Source organism: Cupressus sempervirens, chromosome 10 (assembly GCF_028749045.1).
Source record: "Cupressus sempervirens isolate cs-2001-9-10 chromosome 10, ASM2874904v1, whole genome shotgun sequence".
In the NCBI taxonomy this organism is placed as follows: Eukaryota; Viridiplantae; Streptophyta; class Pinopsida; order Cupressales; family Cupressaceae; genus Cupressus; species Cupressus sempervirens.
In genome coordinates this window covers 566,169,553-566,195,829 of record NC_143127.1, presented here as the reverse complement: position 1 = coordinate 566,195,829, position 26,277 = coordinate 566,169,553, and positions in this window count along the sequence as shown.

Genomic DNA, 26,277 nt, shown 5'->3' with positions numbered 1-26,277 from the left:
TGAAATTTTATGTACCAAGATCTTACTTTGTGCATACTTTGATTGTTATAAGTATATGATGATTAGCTAGTTTAGAATTTCATTAAATAGAATCAGACACCCAAATTATTTATTTAATTAAACTCCTTTTTGAGTTCTTTATTCATATATTTGCAACCACTTTCCTTAGTGTTATCCTAAGATGATATGGGCTTTTTATGCTTCATAAAAATATGGAGAAAGAAATTGAAAATCTATTATACAATATATAACAATAGAGAAACAATACAGTTGGGAGAAGCAAAGATTTAGGTTACTTGAAGATGGAAAAATAAATTTTCAATTGAAAATAATTTAAGCAATTAGCTATTCTTGGCTAGAAGGATCAAATACAAATTTTCAAGGTGATAAAATTGCATATGCAAGTGCATCACTTGCATGATAGGCATGAAGTGCATTCCCCAACTTATAACGAATGGTTGGATACAAAGGCTCCATAAATGGAAGCCAAGTATGTAACCATGCATGTATTGGCATAGTCTCCCTACGAGGATCCCATGTATATATTGTTGTTGTTAATTTGGACATCACTATATGATCCAAAATTTTAGGAAAAGCTAAATCTAGTAGTAACTTCTCACATCTCTCTAGAAAATGTAGCATAGGTTTAGGGTCCCTTGGCTCCCAAGTATTTGTAGCAGCTATTCTCACTACTAGAAGAATAACTTCAATGAAGAGTTGAGTGAAAGGAGTTGAAGAAGAAAGTTCTACTTCTGTGTAAATGCCATAATCACAAGGCTCATTCCCTTGCAAAAGCTTCTACGACAATGACATTACCTCTAAACCATGCAAAGGATGTTGAAGTGGTTTTCAAATTTGAAACACTCTTATAAGCAATGGAAAAGAAAATGTAGATGTAATACATGACAAATCATAATATCTTAATATCTTAAATGAAATAATTGGAGTGTAAGAATCTTGTGAGAAGTGTGTTTTCTTTAAAGATCTCGTGCATACAAACTTTGAAAGGTGAAAGAAGATAAAGAATGTACACAAAAACCAGAAAAATGTTTCAAACAAACAAATCTGAGAAACAAACATTTAAGACATTAGAATATGTTGGTTTAAGAAAATGTAGATGTTATTTCCAAGGTGATCATGAGTGAACAATAAAGAATGTAATTCTTTCTATAGTTTGGTCAAACATAGATGAAGTTTTGACACACTAATGAGTCATGTTTAACACCATTCACTCGTACATGGATAAACCAATAGATGGCTAAGTTGAAGGAAAAAAGAATTTGATTGAAATATGACTCATGTTTGATCCTCAATAGCTTTCAACTTCATATTGTGTTGTAACTCTAGCATAGGTATTTGATCCTCAATAGCTTTCATTTCAACATTCAAGTTTTCAAGATTGGTCAACACCCTCACTTGTGGACCTCTCATGTCAAGCACTATTTGTACTATTTCAACATCATGTTCTTGCTTATGAGCTAATAGTTCTTCAAGTGCATTTTCTTGCAAAATTTTAAATTTTGCAAAACTTTTTGTATTATTTCAACACCAAATGTTTCTTTCAAACCCTAATGTGTAGATATAAACATTAAGTACAACATGTCCAATATTTTTGTAGATATACACATTAATTACACCAAACATTTCTTTCAAAACCATATGTGTAGATATGAACATTAAGTACAACATGTCCAATACTTTTTCAATATACACATTAATTTTAATGTTTCTTTGAAAACCATATGTGCAGATATAAATATTAATTAAACCAAACTCAATAAGGGTACACAAATAAATTATTCCTATGAAGAATGATCATGTCAGATAATATAAGGGATTTTGGTCAAAATAGGGAGACAATCACTGGATTGTTGTCTAACTTGCAAAGACTAGGCAATGAAAAATGTTATTGTCCTTGAAAGCATTGTAATGGCTTAAAGCCAAGAAGAATCAAAATCAAAACAATTGAGAGACATTGTTGGGAGAATGGTCACACTAAAGGGGGTTTAATTATCATCAATTCATAAGTTATTTGTTATATTGTTTTCACAATTAATATACTTATGAACCATTTAATGGGGGTTTGATTGTCATCATATTTCTATAGGTCGATCTCCCTAGGGTAGTACATGATATGGACCAACACATATCAGAGGAACACGAAAGTGTAAATATGAAGGAACATGAAGGTGTGAATATGGAGGAACATGGAGGTGTGAGTATTGAAGGAGAAGATCATAATCCCATGGAAGATGATGATCATGCACCAGAAAACACATTTGAAGATGATGGTATGAATGCATTGATCCATGACACATTTAGTACTGGTGTTGCTATTGTTACTATTGTTGTTGATGATGATGATGAGCATGAGGACGGGGATGAGGATGAGGATGAGGATGGCATTGATTGCCATCCATGATATACCTCTACTTGAGAAGGCAAACATGGATCTTTACAAAGGATCCCAATCAACTCTTCTCTTTGTTGTATTATTGTTGGTGAATTTGAAGGTTATGAATGGTTTATCCAACATAAAAATGTCACATATGCTAAAGTTTTTGATATATGTCATTATAGTCTATAAAAGGTGAAATATGTACCATTAAAATTGTTTGTACTAACAACTATTTTTTTTTGTAGATTGATATGTGACTATTTGTTACCACCATTGAATGTTCTCCCTTGCTTGTACCAAGAATTATGTGCCACTATGAAACATATTGGAATGGATTATCAATCAATAGATGTGTGTCCTCAAGATCATGTAATTTATCATAAACAACATGAAAATACAATAGAATACCCCAAATGACATACGAGCAGATATCAAGATGATCAAGTGACAAAAAAGGTGCTCACAAGGTTCTGCATTACATCCCCATTATTTCGTGTCTTAAACAATTATTTAGGTACAATACCTTGGCACAATTTATGGATTATCATGCACACAATAGAAGTCAAGATGAAACTATTCAAATTCCTACAAATGGTTCAACATTTAAGGACATAGAGGAAGAATGGCCACACTTTAAAGAAGAGACTTGAATCTCATGCTTTCTTTGGCAACTAATGGTGTTAATCCATACGAAGAGATGAGATCCATTTACGTGGTTTGGCATGTTTTTGTTATCAACAATAACCTTCCTCTATGGGTGTCAATAAAGAGGGAGCACATTATGTTGGCAATGATTTTTCTAGATACTAAAATGAGTCCCCCCTTTCATCTTCTTTTTGTTACATTGGTTTCTTTTTGAATAATCTAAACATGTGGGGACATCAATATTAGTAGAGTTGTATTCTGAATTGTAGTTACAATATCAAATCTCTTATCCTCAATTCACTATAATTGTATATTAGGGATCCTACCCATTATCTTTCTTAGGTCAATTTCACCACAATATACTGATTGAAGTTGAGTTATTAATCTGACCAAATCTGGTATGCTCTTGTATACATATATACATCACTTCCTGTGTTATTCCATCATTTACACAAGTTCTAATTATCATCCAAGAATGTATTGAATGCTATTTTTATTATCTATAATTCCATATTCCATGTCTCCTAGTTATGGATGACTAATAATTTTATCCTTAGGTTGTAGGTTTACAACTAGGTAGGTATAGAACCATTATTAGGATGTTGCCAATGTTTACTCATTCATTCTTACAACTATCTCCTTGCTGACAATATAGGTCATCATCATTGTTCTTATCACACCTTGTAGCTTATAATCTACTTATTTCTTAACTCTGATACCTGAACCTTTAGTTTGTGTTAGGTTGATGACCTCATTGCAACTTTACTTACTCTATATTGTAGGGTTATAACTGGTCCAAGAATTTTAGCGTTAGAGTCTAAAAGCATTCACTTCATAGTTAAAAACTTATTACTCATGCTTATATAAGAAGCCTGCTAACATAATTAAACTCACATAACCCTATCTCTGAAGTTTGAATTTTCCCACCATTTAATTTCCATTCTTACCACCATATTTTTAGATAGATTTAATCCTTAACTAGGGTTCCACTACTCATAGTAGAACTAAGATTCTTTTATTCTTTGAGTGTTCCTAGCTAACTCACTTGTTCAATAGCTTCTCACATTAGTAATCCTATCATTCAAGGTTTCCAAAGGTTACTTGCAGATTTCAATTGACTTTTTTCATTTTCTTTTTGAGGATTACTAGAATGATATATTTTAATTTATCAATAGGTTAGAGGTATCCCAACAACTTGGTAACATGATATACTCTTCAAGTGTTACCTTCCTATTTATTCACCATTAATTTTATCTATTCAATATTTTAACTTGAAGGTACAAAATTAGATTATGAAGATTGTATGTTTCCTTTACTTATGTTTGAAATGTCTAGATTGATACATGTCTACTTGATCACTTCCATACTTGATATGAACTACAACGCTTCCACGAGTGATCAAGTTAGTCAAAATTTGACTTCTACTAAAGATGATGAGAAACACTTTCTCTTTGACTTCTAAGTTATTTAATCATTTCCACTCTCATGATTCAAAGTTGCTTTAGGGTTCTTAATTTAGTTTTCCCTCAAGGTGGTCATGTTCAATATAATTTTGATTTCTTAATGAGATCATAATATACTTTAATATAACATTTTTGCATCTAATCATTCATTTCGAGTCATTATGGCTGGGTTATCTGATATGGTTAACCATTTACATTCATTAATACCGGTTCAAATTTTACTTAGGTTCAATTATCGATGTCACATTTTAGAAGGAATACATTTTCTTATCAAATTTCTGCAAGGGGAAATCCCTGCTTTGTATAGTAAAATTTAAATGTCCACACTTATCATGGACCCATTATTGCCCAAGTTTCATGAAACTAGGCTCTGATACCAAAATGTCATGCCCAAAATTTGGGTTAAAAACACACCAACAATTTTTTTTAAAAAATTATTTAACCTACTAAGATAATACATGCTACACTGATAAGGATTTGGAAAGAATACATAGGATTAAAGTGATTTTTGAATACATATCATTAAGATGCAGAGTAGACATCTCCACATACTGAACAGGTTTGAACTCCAAAAATCCTAACACTATGGGAACACTTAGTTCCAATTAAATGAGTTGATTGATAAAAAATCAATTTCAAATTTGAAGGGTATGACCTTAATATCAATCTAGATTTAGGGTTTCCAAGTTCATAAGTCGACTATGATGCTATCCCTTTTTTTAACACTAAACTAGATCAGTCCTTAGGAGAATCTAATTCTGCAATTTCCACAAGTTTATCTAATACCTTAATACTTGATTCCAATTATTAAAATAATTAAAATCATTAATTAATTATTATTAAATCATTTACAATGTTCATTCCATCTTCAAACATAATCCAATTTACCAACTCAAGATGTCTAGTCAATTTCATCTTACAACCCCTTTTAAACATTACATGCACATTAACATGTCCTAATAATGCCTTAAAATCAAAATATTAATAACAATAAAATCATATCTTATCCATTATTTAATCAAATATATAATGCTTAGGTTCATTCATTATTTTAAATCTAATTATACACATATACATCGAAGGACATAGGTTACCTCCTGTTACTATCACGGTTTAAACTCCAATACTAATTCTATAGACTAATGTTCATAATACTTTTTACCAACTTTATTAAATTTAATATTTTCAATCATAAAAATGAAAATCAAATTTCAAATGCCTATCGAATTTAAAACTAAATCCTAACATATAACTTCTAACCATAAAATAATTACTAACACTTATTTTTAAATATGAAACTTATAGAGCATAACGTATAATCAAACACTTACTTTATGTATATAATAGTAATAAATCCACCTTTTTTTGAAAGAATATCTTACACGTTAATTAATTCCTACTTTAACTTTATTACTAACCTTTTTAAACACTAAACTTTAACAACTCACTTCCACCTATTAACTAAAACTAATTATAATTTAATACTAATACTAACATTAAAACTTAAAAACATATCATATCCCTTAACTAACCTTTACTAACACCTCACAACCACTAACTTTTAACTAATATAAAACAATTCCTAACTTGACTTGTTATTCTAACCCCCTACCTTCTAACTAACCCCACTAACCTTCTAACACTTTAACATTTTCCCTAACCCCAAGGACATGGGCACTTCCCCATGCCTCCATAGTCTTTCCAAGGGTTGAAAAATGCGGCAACATGATCTCCTAAGAGTTTTGAGTGCCCAAGTCAAGTGGAGGTAAAGAAAGTTTCAAAAAGGTGCTTTACATTGTTCTTAAATACATGCTAGACTTCAATGATTCCCATTTCTCCTAGCTTGGACCACTTGTCATGTCAAGTCTGACATAGGGCCATGTGAGAGGTACGTTTTTAGACCTTGGAGGCTTTTTCAACTCCTAGCATGGGAGAGAAGAGAATTAGGAGTTAAGATTTAAAGTTTTCAAGGTGTGGGTAAAGGTAAGAGTCGTAGGATATTTTAGGTATTTTTATTTTATTATATTTATTTCTTTTAACATTGATTAAATTTAAATAAAGGTTTTACAAAAGGGATTTTATTGAGAATATGCTCTGTTGTAAAAAAAAGAGATTAAACTTTTCCTCATACAAAAGGTAAAGAGCCTTTTGGGTCTAAGAATGAACAATTTTCTCAAGACCCATTTTTTTCAATGTCTCTTTTTTTTTCTAAGTGATGGGATTTTCAAATTTATTTATATAGCCAAGGGGGATATATTTGTATAAAAAATTTAATTATAACATAGAGTTTAAATGTCTTGTTAATACAATAACGTAGGACTATTTCTCCTTCCAAATCAAATACGAAAATACAAGAGGAGATTTAATTCATGTAGTTTTAAATTTATATGATGCAATTCAAATTCAAATTGCATATCTTATATCTATCATCATTTTATCTAATTAATACTAATCAAATGAATACGATTTTGAACCATAAGAATGCCATAGAAAGGGTAATACATCATTGAATCCATTTTCTGATAAGCACAGTCATATAAACTGAATTGCAAGAAATATCATATGAAAGAATCATACTCCATTTCTATTTTTATTTTTCAATCATCTGATTCAAGGTCTCCCTCGGGAAAGAACTAGGGAACAAAACTCAAGATCATAATCATATCCACAATAAGTTTAACAATCACATTTTTACAATGGAATCATTATCCCAAGGAGAAATCTCCCAACATATTTGAATTCAAATAACAACTCTGAAATTTCCTGCTTGGCTCCACAATAGGGGAACCATTACAAGGTCTATAACACATCAAGGTGATCATGGAGAGAATGAAAACTGACTAGGACACTGTTAGTGTTTAAAGACATTACCAGGTTTTCAATTATCCCCATGAGAATACAACATATCTAAGGGCAGCTAACTCCCACTCTCAATATATCATTTTAGACATAGGGCCAACTATAAGGCTTGACCCTTCTTCTACTTCAGGCTCTACTAAACCTAGGCGAGTAGACCTCAGATTCAAATGATACCGTACCAATGCAAAAACATATCCTTAAATCTATTAAGTAGATTTTACCCTTATTTCTCCTAATGACTCATGAAATGACACAGATCTACAGTAGCTAAATGCAAAGCTATGACTCTCATAAGCTGAGTGAGGGCATTCTATTATAGCTCTTCAACATGAAAGGGGAAAAACGTTTGATTAATAATGTTGATTTCAAAAAATCCCTAATATGCAGCAATAAGACCTAATGATCCTGTAACTGATTAGTGCCTTATCTATTGGGTAAATCCATGAATCAAATGCATGCATATGGATATCTGATACTTATGTATATATTCAGATATATGATCTATCTATTTACCTTGTAAATAGACATCAATGCTCAATTTAAATCCCATTCTTACATGATATCCCCATCACTAAATTTTCAACCTTGTTGATTCCCTAAAGCATTTACATAACCTCTTGGGTTATAAGCAACAATGAAATAACATACAGCCTTAAGGGACTGCAACTACAACATAAGCTCTATGTCAAAGATTGTAAAACATTGAAAGTTAGCTGATAAAGGAGAAAGGATTGAACTGAAACTCAACCATCTGCTACTTTTTGTATTATTTTCTTGAAATTATACAGCCATATACATGAAATGAAAAACATGAAACAACCTAAAAGATTTGAACTATCTATATTAATCTTCTTAATGTTGTTCATAAGAGAGAAAATGCTAAAAGAAATGGTGTCTCAGTATTGGGAATGCATCAAGAACTGGATCCAAAACCCTAGTATCATAGTAGTGTGCAAATATTCTCCAAAGAACTGGAACCTTTATAATGAGAAAGAAAAAGATAGATATAGGAAGAAGACAATCTTGGATCTGATCAGGAGATGACAAGTGTCCATTTAGAATTCCTTCCCAAGAAGCAGAAAAAACCTCTCTCTACCTTCTCTCTATAACTAAAAATCAAATCCCATCATTCTGGCTCTATGAGGCATAAAGAATCTTTGATATTTGGTTCATCAGCATAACCGCTTTTGATGCCAAATTTTAAATAATGGTTAAGCCAAAAATCAGTTAAGAGGCCTCCAAAATGCAATACAATCTTTTCAAAGTCATTTTTTTCCACATTCTAGCTTCAAATAGTCTTCATAATTGCCCTCTAACCAATTTTGATGACCAATGTTGAAATCTGCTCATTCTACTACCAATGCCCCAGAAATCATAAACTAGCTTATAGAAAGAACTGGTGAACACCTATGCTAAAATCGACCTCAAACTCAAAAAATTCAGCTCTTCCCAGTTTCGGTGGTATATTGGAGTGCTTATTTTCGACAAAAATCACCCTAGATATGGTCGTTTGAAAATCAGGCCTCTAAACTCCATGGTTTGCATAAATAAAGGAATGAAATTGAAAATTTTAAAATATTCCCTAGTTTGAACTATAGAAAAATAATAATTTGAAACCAAATTTTTCAATCCCAAAATGGACGTCCAAGAACATTTGGATATTTTTTGGAAATTTTCTCATGTCTCCTTACCCAATCAAATAGTGCCACTTGGCACACCCGCACTGGCTCTGATCTGCTAAAACAATGCCACTTGTCACTTGGTGATAGCCTCTAGATACAAGCGAGACCCACCTCTGAATTCTGCCAGATTCTTCAAATTTTTGACAAGTCGCTTGTCGAAATTTCTCAACTTTTTCGGTGGCGACTTGGCAACCACCGGATTCTGGTGAGATTTTTCGGCCATCTCACCTGTCCACATCGGCAACACCTCAATGCCACATCACAACCAGCTTATTGTGCCATGTCATCATCGCTATCTTGCCATACTAACTATCATGCATCTTTCCTTTAGTGAGATAGCGACAATCATCGGATCATCCACATGGCACCATCTCCATTTTGCGTGCCACATCATCGCTTGCTCGCCACATGTCATTTATCGGTTCACTGATTGCATCCGAAATAGGACCCACACTACTTTATTCACCCTTTGCCAAATTTTAAAGTTTTTCGGCTAGTCACTACCTCGCTAGCCAAAAATTTTTGAATTTTCTACCTAGCGACATAGCAACTAGAAAAAATTTCTCTTTTTTAGCACTTGCTCTCCATCTGCTGACATCATCATACTTCATGCATCTCCATCTGCTGACATCATCATACTTCATGCATCTCCATCTTTCCTTTAGTGAGATAGCGACAATCATCGGATCATCCACATGGCACCATCTCCATTTTGCGTGCCACATCATCGCTTGCTCGCCACATGTCATTTATCGGTTCACTGATTGCATCCGAAATAGGACCCACACTACTTTATTCACCCTTTGCCAAATTTTAAAGTTTTTCGGCTAGTCACTACCTCGCTAGCCAAAAATTTTTGAATTTTCTACCTAGCGACATAGCAACTAGAAAAAATTTCTCTTTTTTAGCACTTGCTCTCCATCTGCTGACATCATCATACTTCATGCATCTCCATCTGCTGACATCATCATACTTCATGCATTTCCATTCAAAATCATGCCCAATGTCACAATGGCGTTACATCCAGTTAGCATTCACGTACAGATTGGGTATAGGGCCCCACACAACATGCGGCTTCCAAAAGCCTTCTCTTTAAGTTATCTTACGAAATGTGTATAGGAGTATTTGAAAACATATGGAAACCGTTCCCTCCCCAATGTGGGATAAACATTCAAACGTATCTGCTCTCCTATCTGGCGTTTGCAACTTCTTTTGCTTGCAGGTTCCTTCTTTATCATATGGTGTGGTTTATATTTGACATGCCACTGACTCCCTTATCTAACATTGAGCCTCTGTTTGACTCAGCCGTGGGTTTGATGTGCTCTTTTACTGCGTGAATGATTCTTGGGCTTTGCACTCTCTTGTTGTGCACGGGCTACTTGCAGCGTTTCCAAGCTCCCCTGCAACTTTCTTTACTCTTTTTTGTTTGGCGTGAGGGCTTCCTTTAATAAGGTTCAGTGTGGACTCTCATTCATGTTGTGGCAGCAAACATCTCACTCCATTCTTTTTCTTGTAGATTTCCTTTTAATGTTGGCATTAAACTTCTTTGTTGTGTGTTCTTTCTGTTATGCTACCCTTGTTTATTGGCGTGGGATCTTATTTGATGTGCCTCTATTACTACATTCTACTTGACATGGAAACTCCTTTTATGCATGGGCTCATCTGCCTTTGACCTGCATGTCTCTTATACTAGCTTTTAATTTCGTTCTACCTTCTCTATGGCATATATCCTGCAATCCCTCTGCTGCTCCAGAGCTTCTTTTTGTAACGTCTCCCTTGTGGCTGCTTCCGTGCAGCATGGAATTGGACTTTCTACTAATTGCGTGTGGTCTCTGTCCCAAAATGTGGGTGACCCTTTGTCCCTTTTTTACAACATTTTGCTTCAGTCTTTGCACGGGTCTGTTGGGCTTTAATGGTGCTTTTTCTCCTCAAACTTCATCACTGTCTACTCCCCCTCTGAAATGTGTGGGTTTTTCTTTATTCATGACAAAGCTCTTCAGCCTCTAGTTATCTAATATTAAAGCTCTGGATGGCACCTCCTACTGGTTCTGGTGAATTCTTCTTCATAGTGTTAGATCTATTGCTCAGAATGATTTGATCTCCCCTGCTCAGCTCATGGCTTTTCTTTGACTGGTACTCTATTCTTTGTTGGCATCTCCTTTTGATACTATGGGTTCTTTCCTTTTCTAACATGTTTTGCTCATTGCTCATTGTTGCACGGTGTGTCTTTAACACCAGTGTGCTCCTCTTAAAAATGCATGAGATGACTATTTAAATTGGTGCCTTGTTTCAATTCAAATGCCTTCTGCCTGCTCATGCTTACAGCTTGGACTCCTTGTCAGACATGACGATTTCCCTTTAAGGATACCAATTAAACAAAGGAAAACTCCCCGTTGGGGTAATTGAAATGGCTTCATCTTTGATCTATTGTATTTTCCATTGCTTTGACTGCATGGATCCATTAAACCTTGCAAAGATTGATCTCCTCATTCTTCTTGTTCACTTTCCTATTATATATCCTCATACTCATCAAGAACAATTGCCATGTGAACCCTCCTCATCCTGATCTCCTTTAGTAATCTCCAACTTTTGCATGAATTAAGGAACAAAATAAGCAGCTTATGTGCAAGGTGACCAATCTACAAACAAGCCAATTGATTCTCCACTCAGGTCTATGTAAGTTTGGGGTTTGGCAAGGAAAGCTATATATCACCAATACGACCTTTTCCACATAGTACCTTATCCATGAACCAAATCAATAGATATATCAGTGGTTAAGGCAACATAATCAATCATCACAAAGCCATATTTATTTCATTTTTAAAAATGATTTATGTGATCTCTATCAATGATCAAATTTGATGAATTTTAGCCGGGCCCCAAAGTGGGTCCGGCTAAAAAAAATTTCATTTTCGGCCAACTGAATTCTCAAATTGACCTATTAGTCATCTAAAAATAATTTGATTGAAATTCAATCACTGAATGATCCATTAAAACTCATTTTACCACTTTATCTGCAAACTGCGACTTTCTGCTAACAAGGTCTGTCGACTAGCTTTAAAAATTGACATAAACACCTGGTTGAGCTCCGAAACTTTGGACTTCTATTCTCTATGACATACTTAATAGGCCTACCAAATCTCGTTGTATGAAGACATCAGGGTCAAAAGATATTCGCTGTCAAAGTTGCCTTCTTAAAATCATTTGCACGTAAACATGTCAGAAAACACTAAACTTGGGCTCGGAATCGGCTTCAAAAACTGGGTAAACTGACACTTGGGAAGATGAAAATTGGGGCATTGGTTCTTTTTCATGAGGATATTATGAATCTAGGATTTGGGCTCATGACGAATAATTGGGCGTGAATGGTGAGCGGTCAAAGTGAGCTACTCAGAATTGCAGACTGAAGACAATGATAGAAAAGTGATTTTTGCAAATGGAATTGACCTGGAAAAGTGTGCATATGGATTTGTCATGACTTACAAATTGACACAATTGTAGTATTTTTAGAGGAAAACATACAAGTATAATCCATTCGATCCAACCAATCACAGATCTCAAGATATGACATCCCGAACAGGGGTACCAAACAATCTGCACTTGTTGACACTAGTAAAAAGATAAAATTTACATTTGAAATCGCATTTGAAAACTAATCAAACGGATTCGTCAAGAGTTGAAACTTGAAACATAGCAAGTCTCTGATGTCTAAAATGCAACGCAAAAGGAATTTTCTCATTTTGGTGAACTAGTCAAAAGTTATAGCACATCAAACAGGGCTTCCCAGAAATATGAACATTTTATAAATGTGTGAAAACAATAAACTACCAACTTTGAGGGATTCAAAACCTAGTCAAAGGAACTTGAAACTGTTTGAAATATGAAACATAGGTTCTTGGATATGGACACTAAACACTTCCAAAGCGGTAAATCATAAAACATTTCTGGGTGTGAGATATTCAGTTGCAAACATGCCCTCCTATCATTGTTTGACAGTTAGGTGAAAATGCAGATTTGAAACTAGCTCAAAACAAGACTTCACAAAATGGCTCAAAATCTCAATTTTTCTTCATGGAACGCTTAAACAGGCTGAATGTAGGGTGTTAGAAACATTAAACACCTTAGGGGCCTCAAAGGTACAGTCATGTACATATGCATTTATGGGGCTTAATTTGACTCAAAATTTCAAATGGATGCTCAAAATGAGACTATAATTTTTAGTGCCAACAATGGCTCTGTCTGGGGATGCATGCCCCTTGTGGGCATGGCAAGATTTCAAGTCTTTGGGAGAAGCAGACCACACACCTAAACTTCAAAAACTCTCTCGAACAACTTTATTGAAAGCAAACAACAACTAGCACTAATGTGTACAAACAGTGCCCCCGAGCCACCGAACTTAGCAAAAACTTTTACCTCTGCCATATACTTGATTTTCATTCATGTCTTCATGAGGTAAACTATGATTCTCATTCTCCGTTGTTTCACCAATCAGATCAACATATTGAAACAAATTACTTGGTAAAATGAAACAACTTCTTTCATTCTCATAATACATACATATATCAGCATTAGCCTCTACCTCATGCTCATTATGAGAAAACAATTCATCATGCTTATAATTACACAAACTGAACTAAGAATCAAAGTCCAACAATAATTCATGTACGCTGATCGGAAACACAAAAACTTCATAATCTATATCATTCACCAAGTTGCATGTACCAAAAACTTGCAACTCACCTTGTGTCTCCAGATATGGAGAATATGCGAAATCTTATTGTTGCCTAATCACGGTCATGTCATTCACTAAATTAGATTTATTCTCTGCTAAAACGTCTTCACATTCTTCAAATAACTGATTAGTTACCAAGCATGAAAACTCATTCTGAAAGTGATGATTTACATTATGCTGATCACTATCATTTTCTTCATATAACTGAAAGTTAGAATACACCTTGAAGTTATCTTTACAATACTTATCAGCATATAAAGAAAATCCATATTCAAATTGACAACATTCACTGTATTCCTTTTCATCACATGAAACATCAAAACAAATTTCTGCAAGGTCAACATGAAAAGAATTTGAAACAGCATTAAACTTCCCTTCATTAACATGCTCCACATCCAACAAATTGTCATGTTCAAAGACATTTGAGGTACTATCATCTACACCTCCAAAATCTGATAAGGGGTTGTTCGAATTCCACATCTCTTTCTACATCAAACTTTGGGGAAGTAACTTGACTGAATGAAGAAACATTATGGTGGAAAATATGAAGATCCTTAGAAACACTTACTTGCTTTTCAAAATCACAAGCCAACAAATCAAAGATTTCATCAGAGTTCAAGAAGATTACCTCACAAATCTTCTCTCAGCTATTATTATCATCTGGATGGCATGAAGAATTTACAACAAGATCATTAGTATAACAATTTGGAAAATTAGAATTGTTACAACATTCATTCTTATCATAGCAATCATTACCCTTACTACTGTTACAAATTTCTTCAACTACATATTCACTATAACAAAATTTATTTTCTCTTTCATATCCATCTTGCTTATACTAATTGCAATTGCCCGATTCACTTGCATTTGAATTCTTCTCTTCACACTTGAAAGATAGATTATCTTTATATACAGATTCATTATATTCATTACTACCTTGACTTTTAGCACACTCATTATCATTAGGAGACATAACATGAAATCTATTATCATCATTTTCCATCTCTTCAGTGAATCTTTCAATTTGCAAAAACTTTTGTAATATTATAGGTGTTGGCCAATTGACTTAATCGGGTACTAGAACATCAAGGAAAACACTAGGTAGAGAAGATTCCTTGGGTCTACAATGAAAAGGCATCTTACTGATTACTAACTTAAGCCTTAAATAACATTGTTCAACACTTAAACCTTGAGTATTTCCTACTTTAGTTTTTATAAGATTGACAATCCTTTTGTAGACCAGTCTATTCAACAAAGCAATGTTATTATTCACAGTTTCTAAACGCTCAGAATTTGGCAAACTAATCTCAAAACTAAGATCTGACTCCATCTTAGAACAAAATTTCTACCTCTTCCTTTTAGTGCTGAAAATCACTAAATAGAGGCAACCACTTTTAACAACTTTTGACTTCCATGAAAAGCAAACATGAAAACCAAAATACCTCAAGTGCTGATGCTAAACCTCGATCTCCTGATTTGGCATAGGTGCAAGACTAAAATTCTTTCACACCATTGATCAAAATTTGTAGAGCCGCCACCTCTTTGCAAGAGGAATAAAATAATCAATGTTGTGATTCACTTTTTACATTTCAATTTCTTATAACAACATATTGCAAATAGCACTTTAAAATTTATCAAGAATTTAAAACATCCTTTCCAAGATTTAACAACAGTTTTAGATCTGCCCATACAATTGAAAATCCTTCAAAATTTTGCAATGAAATCAACTAGGAACAAATTGGTATAGAGATTTGAGAGTCGCCACTCACACTTTGTGATAAATAAAACATAATTCGTCATTTGACAAATCTGAACCAAACCTTCAATGTAGGAGAAACTTGCAGATCATTAACACCTTGAAAGGACAATAAACTTTATAAATCAATTCCTGACTCTGAACTTTCTCAACAATACTTGCAAAGACTGAACTGATTGAAGATAGACCTATAACAGTTATAACACATAATTTTCTTCTAATTTTATAACCTGCTGTTGTCCATGAATAAAGCTCTAATGGGGACACAACCCAAGAACAGAATGGAACCAACAGAAAAGGGAAAATTATATTAACTGAGAAAATAAGCTAGTACAAATAGTGCAGAGAAAATAAACTTCAAAACATGCCCTAAGGGCTTACAATAGCATAAATCTGGAGATGATTTCTCCTTTTAGTACCTCCTCTCAAACTCCACTCTGAACTCGACACCCAGGGTAGATTGAAAAGTGACCCTGTCACTTTATGGATGGTAGAGGAAATCCCAAATGGGAAACCTCAGCTGCTGAAATCCAGGTTGAGTCCTTGATCGATCGTCCTTTCCATTTGACCAAATACTCTTCATACTACCTGTTTCTAGTACTCCTTCCCACATGATGATCTAAAATGTCTTCTATCTCCTCTTTCTTAGAAGCAGGAATTGGACACGGGTCTAACACCAGCTCATCATCTGCACCATCATCATGATACTCTGTTAAATCTACAATGTTGAAAATGGAAGAAATGTGAATACCATCTGGAAGCTCCACTTCATATGCATTTCCTGAGTCATGTTTCTTCAAAATTTTGCAGAGGCCAAATTTCTTCATTTTCAGTTTGTTGTAAGTACCGGCTGGAAATCTTTCTTTTCGTAAGTGCACCATGACTAGATCCCCTACTTGGAATTCCTTATGTCTTCTCCTTTGATCAGCCCTAGCTTTATACTCTTGATTCATCTTGGTAATGTGTGCTTGAACCTCATGTAGATGCTTGATATGTTCAACAAATTCTTCCCCTTCAGCACTTGTCCTCTCCCCTTGTTCTATCTTTCTCAATTCTGGTGCAGTCCTTGGGCTATTCCCATATACAATTTGGAATGGTGATTTTCTAGTACTCCTATTTATAGAGTTATTATAAGCAAACTCTGCCTATGGTAGAATCAAATCCCATCCCTTGGGCTTATCCCCAACTAAACATCTCAGCAAATTGCCCAAACTTCTATTTACCACTTCTGTTTGACCATCCGTCTGCTGGTGATGCGTGGAACTGAATTTTAGGTCTGTTCTCAACTTTTTCCACAATGTCCTCCAGAAATACCCCACAAATTTAGTATCTCTGTCAGAAACTATACTCCTTGGAAGACCATGTAGTCTTACCACCTCTTTGAAAAACAAGTCTGCAATATGGACAGAATCATGAGTTTTGTGGCATGGAGTGAAATGTGCCATTTTGGAGAACCTATCAACCACCACGAATACTGAGTCATTACCCCTTTGTGTCCTTGGCAATCCAAGAACAAAATCCATGCTTATGTCCTCCCATAGCCTTGATGGAACAGGCAATGGCTGATATAGACCAGTATTGTGACTAAACCCCTTGGAAACTTGACAAACCTGGCAACTTTGTACAAACTTCTTCACATCATGTGAAATTTGAGGCCAAAAATAATGTTCTCTGAGAATGGAAATGGTCTTATCTCGACCAAAATGTCCTGCCATCCCTCCACTGTGTTTCTCCTTAATCAGATTTTCCCTCATGGAACTCCTTGGAATGCACAATTGACTACCCTTGAACAACATGCCATCCTGAATCAAATAGTCTAACTACTTGGTTCTATCTACAACAACAGGTTCTTTACAAGCTTTCCATGCTTCAGCAAAATCAAGATCCTCGAGGTACAAATTCTTGAGTTCATCAAACCCAACTACTTCAACCTGCATTACTATAAGCAATGACTGTCTCCTACTTAGTGCATCTGCAACCCGGTTAGATTTTCCACTTCTATGCTTCAACACAAATGTATAACTCTGCAAGAATTCTACCCACTTCATATGCCTCTGATTCAATTTACCTTGGCTATTTAGGTACTGTAATGCCTGATGATCAGTATACAAAACAAATTCCTTTGGCAATAAATAATGCCTCCATTTCTTTAAGGCTTGAACTATTGCATAGAACTCTTGATCATAAACATAATACTTCTTCTTTGCATCATTCAATTTTTCACTAAAATATGCAATAGGCTTACCTTCTTGGCTTAATACAGCCCCAATAGCGCTACCACTAGCATCACAATCCACCTAGAACACTTTTCTAAAATCTGGAAGTGCCAACACAGGCTGTTCTATCACCTTCTTCTTTAGCAATTCAAAACTTCTCGCAACTTCTGCAATCCATTTGAACTCTTTTCTATCCCCTCTTATTGTATCAGTTAGGGGTGCACATACGCCACTGAAATTCTTATTAAACTTCTTGTAAAAACTAACCAGACCATGAAATGATCTTACCTCAGTAGCAGTCCTTGGAGTAGGCCATTCCAAGATGGCTTTTACCTTCTCTGGATCCATTTTGAGACCTTCAGGTGATATAACAAACCCCAAATAGACTAACTCCCTTTTTGCAAAGACACACTTCTTTAGATTAATTAACAATTTCTCTTCCCTTAGCCTTTCAAGGACACTATGAATATGTAGTAAATGTTCTTCCAAAGTCTTGCGGAAAATTAAAATATCATCCAAATAGACAATAACAAATTTTCCCAAGAACTTTTTAAGTACCTCATTCATGAGCCGCATGAAGGTGCTTGGGGCATTCGTCAATCCAAAGGGCATGACTAACCACTCATAAAGACCCTCCTTGGTCTTGAAGGATATTTTCCACTCATCTCCTTCTCGAATTCATATCTGATGATAGCCACTCTTCAAATCTATCTTTGTGAAGTACTGAGCTCCACTCAAGCAGTCCATAAGATCATCCATCCTTGGCAAAGGAAACCGGTACTTGATGGTTATCCTATTTATAGCTCGGGAATCTGTACACATCCTCCACTCTCCATCCTTCTTTGGTGCGAGTACTACAGGTACTGCACATGGACTCAGGCTCTCTCGAATCAAGCCCTTCCTCAACAGCTCCTGAACTTGTCTATTTAGCTCCTCTATTTCAATAGGAGTCATCCTGTGAGCAGCCTTGTTAGGAAAACTAGCTCCTGGAATCAGATCTATCTGATGACTGATTTGCCTTACTGGTGGCAATCCATCTGGAACATTATCAGAGATAATATCTCCAAATTCCTCTAGTAAATCTGAAACTTCAAATGGTATTTCACTACTACCTTCTTTATCTTTCCTAGGAATCAAAGCATAGCACATATGCCGATGTTTCATGCCATCTAAAAACTTCCTTCCATCAACAAGACAAATCCTAGCACTGCTACATACCTTTTCACCTTCCTTTTTCATGGGCTTCAATTTGTGGCGAACTCCATCCTTTGTCAGAGAGTATGTGTTTGCATGTCCATCATGTATTGCATGTCTATCAAACTGCCAAGGTCTACCCAACAATAGATGGCAAACATCCATTGAAATAACATCACAGAGAACTTCATCATGGTAACTCCCAATTTTGAATTTTACTAAACATTTTTCACTTACCAGGACCTTATGATCATCTTTTACCCAAGTAATCTGATAGGGCTGGGGATGTTTCTCCCTCTTGAGCTTCAGCTTAGAGACCATCTCTTCTAATACCAGGTTATCAGTGCTACCACCATTAATGATCACGTCACAACATTTATCCTCACACTTGCATCTGGTACGAAACAAAATCCTCTGTTGTCCTAGTTCATTCTCACCACTTAGTAGGACTCTTTCATTTACCAAGGTCTCTCCTCTTTCTGCATTCTCTGAATGTGATGATTGTGCATCCTCATCCACATGAGCAACCCTAGCTTGGCCCTTAGCTCTCCTATCTGTCCTTCCTTGTCGTTGAGGGCATTCAAAGGCATGATGACCTTCTTCATTGCAATGGAAACAGGTTCCATGGAAGCCTCCTCTTCCTTGTCGACATCCCCTACCTCTTCCTCTCTGATTTCTAAAGTCTTGATCGCGAGAGCGGTTGAAACCCTCATTTCTCTGGTTCCTGCTAGTACCCTCATCTTCATTTTTCTTTTGAGTTTCATTGCGGCCTCCAGATGATCTACCACTTCCCCTTCCTCCTTGATCACGCCCTCTTTGTCTTCCTTCAAACGTCTTATTTAGCTTCTCTTCAACTAGCAGGGCAAATTGGTATGCCTCTTCAACGCTGGTCATTCTTACCAGACTTAATTCCTCCTGGATGCTTGGTCGCAACCCACTGATATAACGAGCAGCTTTCTCCTTATTTGCTTCTGCATGTCCCACTCTAATCAAGAGTAGGTAAAACTCCTCTGTATATTCTTGGACTGATCTTCCTACTTGCTTTAACGCATGCATCTTCTTAAATAGATCCAGCTCGTAGTCTACAGGAATGAATTGCTTCTTCAATTTGTCCACCATGTGATCCCATCTTGTGATCTTTTCCTTTCCTCTTCTATTTCTTTCCAATCGAACCTCTTTCCACCAAATTTTGGCATGGCCTTTTAGTTTGACCTTTGCAAACTTAACCCTATCTTGATCCCTGATATCCTCATACTCAAAGTATTCTTCCAGTTCATTGATCCAATCGATCAACTCATCTGGTTTCAGATTTTCTGAAAATACACCCACTTCAATTGTTGGTCTTTTCCCAAACTTAGTAATGGCCCTAAAAAGCCTTTCCTCTGCATGATTCAGAACTTCTCCATCAAATTCCTCTTCTGGTACCATTACTTCTTCTTCATTGTCATCCTCACTATTTTCACCAACGACAACATTTGCTCCTCTACGGAGCTCCTCTTGCAATGCTTGCACCTGCCTTTGGAGGGCTCTAACCTCCTCAGGGTTAATAGCTCTGGCCCTTCCACCATGCTCTCTTCATAGAGGCATCTTCTAACTTGAACCCACAACCACACAGTCCTGGTGCAAATTGCCTCACAGTCGGCGCTCTGTCTACACACTCAGGAAAACCCGCTCTGATACCACTTGATGGGGACACAACCCAAGAACAGAATGGAACCAACAGAAAAGGGAAAATTATATTAACTGAAAAAATAAGCTAGTACAAACAGTGCAGAGAAAATAAACTTCAAAACATGCCCTAAGGGCTTACAATAGCATAAATCTGGAGATGATTTCTCCTTTTAGTACCTCCTCTCAAACTCCACTCCGAACTGCCTTTTACAATGCCAGAAATCTCCTTAAATAGACTCTGGAGGGTTAAGGACTAGGAGTACATTCTAGAAAGTGCTAATAGGCATCCACCAACCGAATAGAAGGTTTCGAAAGCTGCGTTAGAAGTCGGTGCGAATCTAGAAGAATCCAGAAACGGTAACCAAACTTTCGGGAGGCATAACTTTTGAATCGTAACTCCGATTGACGAACCGTTTACATTTTCGGAAAGCTCTCGAAGCACTCTATAGCCTTATGGACAAGCTTTTCTCATCCCTCATTTTTTGGCCCTTTTTGAGGTCATTTAATGCCCCTAACCTGACTTCGAAGCATTCTTAGGAGGTCTCCACAACTCGAAAAACTGCAATAACTTTCAAACCGTGGGGCCTTTTGACCTGATTCTTTTTCTGGAATGCTCTAAATCACAATTATATTCATATGGCCAATTCACACCTTCTAGGTCACCAAAATGATGGCCAAATTGCATGCTCCTATTTTTTTGAGATTTTCAAACACACTGATAGTTGAATTGTGAGAGTTGGAACCTTTATTTGACCCAAATGGGTATCCAAAAATGAGAAGACATGAAATAGAAACTAAGTCTAAGTATAATTTTTTTTTTTTTTTTGGTTGACACAGGATTGCCCTTATACCTCTGGATGCTCCTGCATCAAGCTCAATTGGGGTGCATGATATTTTGAGTAAGAAGACTAGAAAACACATTAGACACCTTACTACTACAACCTTTATTATGCACTTCTTCTGCTGTATTGAATCTCTTCTTTTAAATTCTCAAGGTTTGTCTTAAATTTGATTCAATACGGTTCCCCAACAGAGTCACCATTTTGTTGGTGTTTGAAAATGTTATAGATTTTCAATTATCCCCATGAGAATATGACATATCTAGGGGCAGCTAACTCCAATTCTCAACATATCATTTCAGACACAGGGCCAACTATAAGGCTTGACCCTTCTTCTACTTCAGGCTCTGGTAAACCTAGGTGGGTAGACCTCATATTCAAATGATACCGTACCAGTGCAAAAACATATCCCTGAATCTATTAAGTAGATTTTACCTTTATTTCTCCTAATAACACAAAACTACAGTAACGACTCTCACAAGCTGAGTGAGGGCATTCTATTATAGCTCTTCAACATAAAAGGAGAAAAGGGTTTGATTAATAATGTTAATTTCAACAAACCCCTAATATGCAGCAATAAGACCTAATGATCTTGTAAACGATCAGTTCCTTATCTATTGGAAAAATCCATGAATCAAATGCATGCATATGGATACATGATACTTATGTATGTATTTAGATATATGATCTATCTATTTACCTTGTAAATAGACATCAATGCTCAATTTAAATCTCATTCTTACATGATATCCCCATCATTAAATTTTCAACCCTGTTGATTCCCTAAAGCATTTACATAACCTCTTGAGTTATAAGCAACAATGAAATAACATATAGCCTTAAGGGACTGCAACTACAACCTGAGCTCTATGTCAAAGATTGTAAAACATTGAAAGTTAGCTGATAAAGAAGACAGGATTCAACTGAAACTCAACCATCTACTGCTCTTTGTATTATTTCCTTGAAATTATACAGCCATATACATGAAATGAAATACATGAAACAACCTAATAGATTTGAACTATCTATATTAACCTTCTTGATGCATTCCCAATACTGAGACACCATTTCTTTCAGCATTTTCTCTCTTATGAACAGCATTAAGAAGGTTAATATAGATAGTTCAAATCTGTTAGGTTGTTTCATGTTTTTCATTTCATGTATATGGCTATATAATTTCAAAGAAATAATACAAAAAGCAACAGATGGTTGAGTTTCAGTTGAATCATGTCTCCTTTATCAGCTAGCTTTCAATGTTTTACAATCTTTGACATAGAGCTTAGGTTGTAGTTGTAGTCCCTTAAGGTTGTATGTTATTTCATTGTTTCTTATAACCCAAGAGGTTATGTAAATGCTTCAGGGAATCAATAGGGTTGCAAATTTAATGATGGGGATATCATATAATAATGGGATTTAAATTGAGCATTGATGTCTATTTACAAGGTAAATAGATAGATCATATATCTAAATATATACATAAGTATCAGATATCTATATGCATGCATTTGATTCATGGATTTTTCCAATAGATAAGGCACTGATCGGTTATAGGATCATTAGGTCTTATTGCTGCATATTAGGGGTTTGCTGAAATCAACATTATTAATCAATCATTTTTCCCCTTTCATGTTGAAGAGCTATAATAGAATACCCTCACTTAGCTTATGAGAGTCATAGCTTTGCATTTAGCTACTATAGATTTGTGTCATTTCATGAGTCATTAGGAGAAATAAGGGTAAAATTTTCTTAATAGATTCAGGAATTTTTTTTGCACTGGTACGGTATTATTTGAATCTGAGGTCTACCTACTTAGGTTTAGTATAGCCTGAAGTAGAAGAAGGGTCAAGCCTTATAGTTGGCCCTATGTCTAAAATGATATGTTGAGAATGGGAGCTAGCTGCCCCTAGATATGTTGTATTCTCATGGGGATAATTGAAAACTAGGTAACATTTTCAAACACCAATAGACACAACAAATCTTAACATGAAGACAAATTCAAACATTCACTCCCATCCAAGTTTGCACAACAGATTCATCATTGAACTAGACTAAGGAGAAGGTGGATTTTTCCAATAGAAGATGTCGGCCACAACACCATAACAAGTTCCCTTTCGAAGCTATAAACTCAAAAACTTTCATTCTTCCATTCTTTAAATTTCAAAACTCAAAACATGGTTTGTGTTGACGAGTAGGGCCCCATAACACCCTACCCTCTCTCCTTCTCCTCGTCTTGAGAAGAGACTCTACACTTTCAGAGTCCAACTAAAGACCTCCTCCCATACATGGCCACATATGTCTTATCCAAGGGTGAGTAATGTCAATACAACCCATACAATCCCTTCAAAAATCAAATGTAAAATACCAAGAAAAACATTTAAGAAAACCCATTTCAATCCCTCCCAAACATATTCAACAAACACATGAACAAACATATGCAAACAAAATGACTTAAGCATGAAACACAACATGAATTAAAAGAGTTTGAAGGGTTCCTACATTCACAACAAGGTTATAGAAATTGAATGATTTGAGATGAGCTTCCCTTCCTTCTCCTTCAATCTTGAATTGCTCTCTAAAATTAAAGGTTGGGTGAACACCCATTCTCTCTCAAATTTGCCTCTAAATAAGACACTAACTCAACTACTTTCAAAAAGAAATAACTTCCCCACTTGCCTAAGGTTCTAGAGACTTCTAACTCAACTTGTCATAAAGCTAATCTCAAGGTGGAGTTAAACTTATCCAACTCATGGCGAAAACATTCAATTTTCGCAACAAGGCAAAAATGGGATATTTGAGTGACCATAAAAGTCAATAAAAGGGGTTAGAGGGGTGGAAAATGCCCCCAACCCATACCCATACCCCTTAGGTACTTAGTTTTCATGATTTTCAGCCTCTAAGACTAATTAGGGATCTAACAAAAACTTTAAAATTTTGGACTTTCTTACAACCCTAAAAAAAAAATTAATCACTAATTTTGGTTAGGGTAATTAATCTCGATTACTAAGTGATTAGTTAAAAGGTCACTAACCTAGTCCAACTTAGATCTTTAGGTTACTCAGTTAATTCTAATAGTCATGCTGAAATGCATATACAAATCATGAGTGTCAAGTGACACTATAAAATATCTATTACAAAACATTAACACTTATTGATTACAGAATGATACATTCATTCAACTCATGATACAAATAAAATACAAAAAATGAGGTTTGCATCTTTTGTTAGACTCAAACTTGATTTTCACAAATGGTACATAGGGTTCAATTTCGGTTCTCCATTAGATCTCTTGGTTAAAATATCCTGCACACTCATTGCACACATCAGTAGCTCAAGAAATTAGATACATATATTCAAAACTTATCTAGATAGTTACATAAATCAAAACATTAATCTTTCATATAATTAATTGTTTAATTTATTTCTACTTATATTTAATCATCATAAATAACATAATCAATATAACATAACTTATTCATTAATTCTGACAATGACAATGTCTGCTCCCCCCCTCATGAGACTGCTGAAGATGATTTTGATGCTATGCAGAGGGATACCATGCTTACCTTCCTGCATTCTGCTAAGGAGAAAGCTGACACCAGTCTCAAGGTTGACTCCTAGATCTACAATGAAATAATGGGTTTGAAGAAAAAGGTGGAAATTCTGCAACATAACCTAGATACTATCAATGCTAAACTTAGTCATATGGAAGGACAGATGGGAGACATCCCTAACAAACTTAACAACTATGAGAAAAACCTCACAATGTTAATCAAGGAGAGTAGCACTAAGATGGAACAGGTCACCTCGAGTATTTGGGCAGCCGCTGCTAGCCTAGGCAAAAGGACGAATGAAGATATCATTTTGGCTGAGGGTCCGAGCAAAAGAACTAGGCAGAGCTCGAGGAAGAGTGCTATGAAAGCTACTACTACTATGGATGTTGTTCCCATTCAAGAGACTGCTGCTATTGGTAAGGAAGCTGCTAAATTGATCCTGGAGCTGCAATAGTGGCACTAGGGTGGATTCTCTGGTTTGGTGCCTGTCTGGTATCGGTCGCTGGTTGGGGACTCTGGTCTTGGTTTCTAGTTTTTTTTATTTAGTTTAGACTGTTTGTGGTTCCAGGTCCTTGTAAAACCTGGGTTAGTTTGTTTTTGGACTTTTCTAGTGGTTTCAGGTCCCTGTAAAACCTGATTTTGATACTGTTCCTCAGTTTGTTGTAAGTTTTTTCCTGGTTGGGCTGTCGTGCTTTATCTTTCTATTTTGTTGTTAAAGGGTTTCGGGGTCCCTTCAAAACCTACTTTTACCGTAATCTAAAACTTATTCATTAATTCGAATTAAAATACTAGAATAATTATCGTTAGGCATGCATATACCTAACATCATAAACATCACCAATTAAGGAATACTGAACTATCTAAAAGCATAAAACCTAATTATTGAGGTACCAAAATCAACACCCTTATCATTAGGTGAAAATGCCTCGTATCATTGTTAGTGAAATTTTAATGATTAAACAGTCGAGATAATGTAGTAGTTCTCAAATTATTGAGTATTAAAACATGGATGTATCAACTACTCTCAATTTCATTAGGACATTCACAACATAAACATTACTTCATATCCGTTCTAATCTCCTACAACAAATTTAACAAAGGAATTCATATTTAATAAATACATGTGAGGGACCTTACACACCTTTCAAAGGGACTAAAATGTTATCCCAGAGAATTTAGTAGGTTGCCCTACTATGAGCAGCTACAAATTGTGCATTTGTTTGATATCATGCATATTGGAAAGAATGTAATAGAAATATTGTGGAATATAT